The following is a 6,879-nucleotide window of genomic DNA, read 5'->3' as shown; positions in this document are numbered from 1 at the left end:
GTGTCAACTCTAACATAACTTGTTTATTAAACAAGTTATGCAAGTCGTGTCATGTTAATCTACTTGAAAGACGGGATGTAATATTGTCAAGGGATCCTAACACAATTAATAAAGGTGTCGTGTTCTTGTTAATCTATGTAATTAAATATTTATAAGCCAACCAACGATCCATTAGAGATTGTATCTTAAAAATTGGTGCTCGTATAGTTAGCCTGAGGTCCTCAACAGTGACGCACTGCTCAACACTGCATTGTCGCATACGAGGATGCTGCCTGATTTGAGCTCCTTACTCCACTATTTTTTTAAGTGTTGTGCTTAGGTTTCTTCTTTATCCATGTGATACATACTCTCTAAAGTCAAACACTACTAATAAATCTACATAATACGTTGGGCCACGATTGTGGATCAAACTGCCTTTGTGGTTCAAAAATGTTCTGGCTGTTCTTTCATGTCATCATAGAATAGAAGGTTGTGGAATCTCTAGTTGAATGATTGGGTTTCTTGCATCCTTCTTCGTTATGCCACAAAGAATTAAGATGCTTCTCTCTCTGTCTCTCTCTCTCTCTCTCTGGGTGGGTTGGGGGGTTGAACTTTTGAGGGACCTGTGACATTGGTAGCCTCAGACTTGTGCAGATCAGTATTCATTCTCATTAGAGCACTAACTCTTGGGACCATCCATTTGCAATCGAAGAAGCAAGGACATTTCAAAATGCTAGATGGATTCAGGGGTGGAGCTACATGTTAGGGTTCAGGGGCGAAGCTACATGTTAGGGTGGGGGCCATGGCCCCCCAAAATTTTTTGAAATTTTCTTTTTACCATATAGAAATATTTAATATTTTAATATTTAGTCCTCAAAAATGGGACTTGGCCCCCCAATTATTTGAGTTGGTCCAACAATGTTCTTAAAAAAATTGTCTAATTTGTCTAGTAGTTATAGAGAACGTCTTGTTTCTCAAATTCATTTTATATGGTAAAATTTGTTCTCGTATTTCTTAAAGTTTTGAATCATTCATGTCTTTGAACATTTCATTAATTCAATTGAATTTTTTTTACACACAATTGTAGACAATTTGGTAACTTATATTGAAAATGAAAATTATAAGGATTTCACTATGAAAGATGGTGAAAGATTAATTTAATTCTGTGAAACATTTAATTTTAAGGATTCATTATGAAAGATACTAATTTTTGTGTATGTGTATAGATGCATGTGTTTGTGTATGTGTATGAAAGTTTGTATAGACTAATAAATTAGCAACACAAATCGGCCCCTTCAAACAAAAACTTCTAGCTTCGCCCTTGGATGGATTCGAGCTTTGCATGCATTCATGTTGGATACAATGGAGAAACTTCTATACGCATGTTCTATTACGGTATATATTAACTTGTAATCTCATGCATATACATGAGACATTTAAAAATAAACATAATTATAGGCATATTAAAATTCTTACATAAGTTAAATATTATTAATGTTCTTATATTTTGTCAACTCATAGAAAAGCTTTGTAAGAATATAATTTTGGTACAACATGCAAATTGTTTGATCTTGTTTATTTTATTTTAGAAAAAAAACATTGTTACTAAGGTAGAATTCAATGTAGTTTATCCACTTTTCCTAGGCAGTCAAGCCATTTTAAAGTCCCAACTTTTTCTTCATTTTTGTTATTTTTCTGCTTCATTTCATTCTTCTTAACATTTGCCCCAAATACACTCATTGACAACCACTTACAAAAATGATCATGTCATCATATGCTGTACGTGTCGTGTCCATATCAGTGTTCAATAATAGACTCAATTATTACCTTCTAGACGCAAAGATTTCACTTTTGTGAAAAAATTTGTGACTCTTGTTTCTTGGGTGTATGTCACTCATCGATTCTGTTGTAAGGACATCTTGATTCTTGAATACTTTTGCTCGCTTGATCCAGACAGACATACCGATTAAATATTTTACTATTACATGACCTTTTTTTTTTTTTTGGTAAACACTAATACACGACCTTGCCTCTCTATATTACCTATACAAATTACAAACTGATGTACGATTTCTGTTAACTTGCTTGTATTTTACTTAAGAAAGAAAGAAAGAAAGAAAAAAAATTCAAACATGTTGGAGTCTCTCAAACCCGTCAGCTTTAATTTCAACCAGTAGTCATGGTCCAACCAGCTAGTCCTGCTCTGCTATCAAGATTAAATATTGATACTTCATCTTACTGAAGTACGACAAAAATCACATTGAAACGGTCTGGCGCCAACAGCGCAATCATTGTACTAGAGCACATTATTGATTCTTGGTGTCCACTGGCACCGTACAAAGAATTTGGCGGTTTCTCAACAAAGTTTTCATGTATACCGGCACACAGACAATATAATGATAGCAAATAACAATAGGAGTTGCACGATACATGGGGTGGTCTCCACAGACTCACAGAGCCACTGTCTATGATGCAGAAGGCAGATGAGTCCTAATATTGCTAGCATTCTCATCCTGTACTTTAAAATAGAGTTTCACTGTTTAAGCCTATAGAGGGTACTCTATCAAGAAAAAAAGAGAACGAAAAAAATCACTGGTATCTTCATCCTTATATGTAGGGTTATTACATGTATTTAAAAATTAAAAATTATTATTTAAAAGTATTTGTAAAAATATGTGTAAGTTAAAAAATGTGTAAAAATATGTGTAATATTATTTAAAAACTGAAAATTATTGTTTGAAAACATAAACCAAACACCTCGTAGTTTTTGACAGTTTATTTGCTAAAAATGTAAAAAAAAAAGGAGAGTGTTTGATAGCTTTTATGTTAAATATGTAATAAAAACATAAAAATAAATTTATTTTTTATTTAATAAAAGTTTTATTTTTATTTTTTTAATATAGCTGAAAAAAAAATAAAAACCTAAAGCTTTTTGCAATCCAGAAGGTCGAGAATCAGGGGTGAAGGGAGCCGAGGGGGGGAAAAGAGTAACTTGACATTGAACAAAAAACAGAAGTAAAAGAAAGGACAAAGCAGCCATCCCATCTTCATTAAATGTACTACAACCACTTAACTAGTCGCATTAATGGAGAAATGACCATGAATAATGCCCACACAGCTCATAACTTAGTGTAAAATCTACTAGCAAGGCTTAATGGGACAATATCAGAAAGTGATCCTAACTCTCCAAATGTAGAGTTCAGATGCATTGAATTTGGCTAACTATATAAAGCCAAGAAGCACCTAGACCAAAGGGGAATCTTTTAGGAAAAAGAGAGAAAAAGGGAGATAAACGAACTGTAACAACATCCTTGGATTGAGCAAAACCTGAGGATAAACACTTAGTCATTCTAAGGCTCTTCTTTAATTTAAAACATTCACATCATCTTATAAACTAGCCTTTGTTTGGAAAGCGCATTTTGCGCTTTTCAGCAGTGTGTTTTTTTAGTGGGTCTCGTGCATTGTTCATAAGACCCGCAAACTACTTTTTTTTAATAAAAAAAAAAACAACTTTAAAATTGGGTTCCACGGCACTATTTACACATTTAAAAATTATTTTACTACAATATTTTCAGTTTTCAGTTTTCAGCAATAAGCGGTATCCACACAAACCCCTAATATGATTATTGTTAGTTATCATAGAGTGGGTACTTAGAGCATCCACAGCAGTGGAGCTAAAAATTTAGCAATTTAGCTCCACCAAAAGTTACTTTATCTATTTTACCTACACACATGCTGCAGCAGTGGATTTATTTTAGCTTTCAACACAATAAAATAATATAAACATCACAATAAAATAATATATCTACCACAATAAAATAATACATTTCACTACAATAAAAATACCACAATAAAAAAGTAATGTGAACGCAAAATAAAAAATTAATTAATTTTTAGCTCTCATGAACAGTGCACATCTATCTATAGATGTGCACTGTAGCAATGAGCTAAAAAAAAATAGATTTAGCTCCACTGCTACATGCTTCTTTTTAGTGTTTTGGTGGAGTTAAAATAGCTATATAACTATTTAGCTCCACTGCTGCAACTGCTCTTAAAAGATGATCTTACATCCCACCTCTTAAAAATGCATTGCGTGAGTAGAAAGTAACACCTTAACACAGTAATTTAGCCACACTTTTTGCCCGCTACAGATATGCATTTTGCAATTTGAATTTAAAAAAGAAAAAAAAAAATTTAAAAAGCTACTTTATGGTCTTCTAAATAGAAGACCATCGTAGCTCTTGTATATATTAGAACTTCATATTTTATTGGATCAGTCTCTCTTCTTCCCATTAAAATATGATTTCTCACTGTTCTTTCTATCACCAAGGTCTCATCTCTCTTTTCGAGTTGGACTTGCACGCCGAGGCGGTCGGGTTGAGGTGTGGTGGCTATTAGCCTATTAGTCTTTGGCATATGGGTTGTGAAGGAATGCAAAATCTAATGAGAATTTGGTTTTGTGGGTGGTGTTTTCTTGTTTTTAATTTTTAATCTTTTCATTTTAGTAAAGAATTTGTTGGTAGGTAATTTGAAATATTGTAATATGTTGGGTTGTAAAATGAAGAATGAGATGTAGAGTTTATTGTTAATGGTTATATAAAATAGAAAAAGTAACATTTTGATAGTCTTTTTTTTTTTTAAAAGAAGAAAACATTTTGATAGTCTAAAGTAGAGAATCTTTGCAAAACCATAATAGTATACTCCATCCTCTCACGTAATAGTGTCATATTAATTAAATTTATGATGAAATCCACAATTCTTGTAAGAGGAGATAGTTTCTTCTCAAAAATTAAAAAAATGATAATAATAAGAGGAAAGTATACAACATTAATTATTGTACTCCATCCAAGGTTGTCAAAATCGAAATTATATGTAGGATCGTTAAAGGTAGGTGTGATCATAGATCGTAGGATTAAATTGTGAATCGTAAGATCCTACAAATTTTTAGATTTAAAGCAAAAAACACATTGATAATGACTTTGTATGTTAAATAATCATGTAAATTATAAACCTATTTATAAAAAAAATTAGATATGATGTAATTTGCATGTCATATATCGTTATGTCTATATTAACAAAACAAAAATATTTAAGTTTTGACTCAATGTATTTAAAAAGTTCAATAAATGTTTAATTAGCAACCAAATACCAAAATATTTTATCAAAACATATGGAAAATATTTTCCAAGTTCTAAGTTCCAAGTTTGAAATCCAAAATAAGTTAGCAAATGGAAATTAACTAACTACAATATGAAATCCAAAAGTAAGATGAATATTAAGGTGAAGTGGACATTTAATTATTCACATTATAAGGTTCTTATAAACACCGTCCTAAATTCCTAATTATCATCATCTATTTTATCATTTATGTAGACATTATATATTTGTATACTAGAGCTGTAAAAGACATCAAGATACAATTTCACACTTACTTATTCAAGTTATACCACTCAGCAACAATTAAAGAACATGCTCAAAAAAATCAATCAATCAATTTACAAAATACAAGTGTAAGGACACAATTTAAGCCCGAACCCACGGACGGAAAGGGATGGTTCTGAAAGGCCTTTTACAATAAAATTTGTAGAGAGTGGGTTTGAAATATAGGTTCTAGTGATGTTAGATAACAAAAATGATGGGCTTTGATCACAATGATACACACAAGGAACTGTTTACAAGAAAGAATCCTCTCATCGGACACTAACCGAGGATGATTTCTATTATTTCTACTCAAGATAGGATACAGTTATGGACAGTGAGGTATACAGTGTTTTTCCTCTGTTTCTTCCGATCCCCTTTCCTGAAGATCACTTCTTCCTTTTATATCCCCTCCTTCCTCTCTTCTTTATGTTCCACGTAAGGGTTAGATTGCTGGTTTAAATATTTGTCCCATCTACCCCCCTCTTAAAGTCTTTGGAGACAGGAGTAAGGCTCAACTCTAACGCTCAGGTCTCACTTCCCTATTAATGTGGCCAGAATAATAGTTTACAGAGCTTTCAATGCGGGGGCGGTGGTAACAGTTTTATCTGAGAGATTCCACCGCCTTTCTTCTTATCTTCCATGTTTACCCTTGCCTATAAGATTTTCTAACATATTGCCTGTGGGTGTTTAACCAGCCCTTCTCCTACCTCGGCTTTACATAACCGAGGACATAATCTTCCTCGGATTATATTCTTGGACATACTTGTTCAGGTATCACGTCTTTATTTATTAGCATTGCTTTGTGAGTTAACATTCTTACATCTTCGGACTAGTTAGTGTCATTGGATTGAGCCTTTAGCCCAAAAAATACTCTTTGGACCAACCCCACACATATTCCTGGGCCCAATAACCCTACAACAATCATAATTGATAAAATTATATATATATATATATATATATATATATATATAATATTTTAGTAATATTAGAACACAAATTAGTATATTGATCAAACACATTTAACAATATTATAGCTTAAAAGGTAGCAAAGCCAACATCAAATTCCTCATTTAGAAATGATGAAGCATTCTTTCATTTTGATTACAAGTGAACTAGAAACTAGAAAACATTTGCTTAGGTTAACATAATTTTATAAAATAAAAAATAAAAAGTCATACCATCACAACATGAAAAAATAAAAACCCTTAAAGCTTCATCAAAACAAAAAATTTATCCCATAAAAAAACAAAGAATTTATGTTTTTGGTGGGATTGGTAGGATTCCATGCGATCCTATACGATCCTACATATAATCCAACTATTTTTACGATCCTAGTGTGATCTTAAACGTTTTGGTAAGGTGAGATCGTAAAATCGTGCGATCCTACAATTTAGATCACAATTTTGACAACCATGACTCCATCATATTTATAATTTTTCCCATTTGAATAGAATTCCCAAAGTTATAGTATTTGTTAAA

This window comes from Castanea sativa, chromosome 6 (assembly GCF_040712315.1).
Source record: "Castanea sativa cultivar Marrone di Chiusa Pesio chromosome 6, ASM4071231v1".
NCBI classification, from domain to species: domain Eukaryota; kingdom Viridiplantae; phylum Streptophyta; class Magnoliopsida; order Fagales; family Fagaceae; genus Castanea; species Castanea sativa.
Note: the sequence above shows the minus strand (reverse complement) of the source record.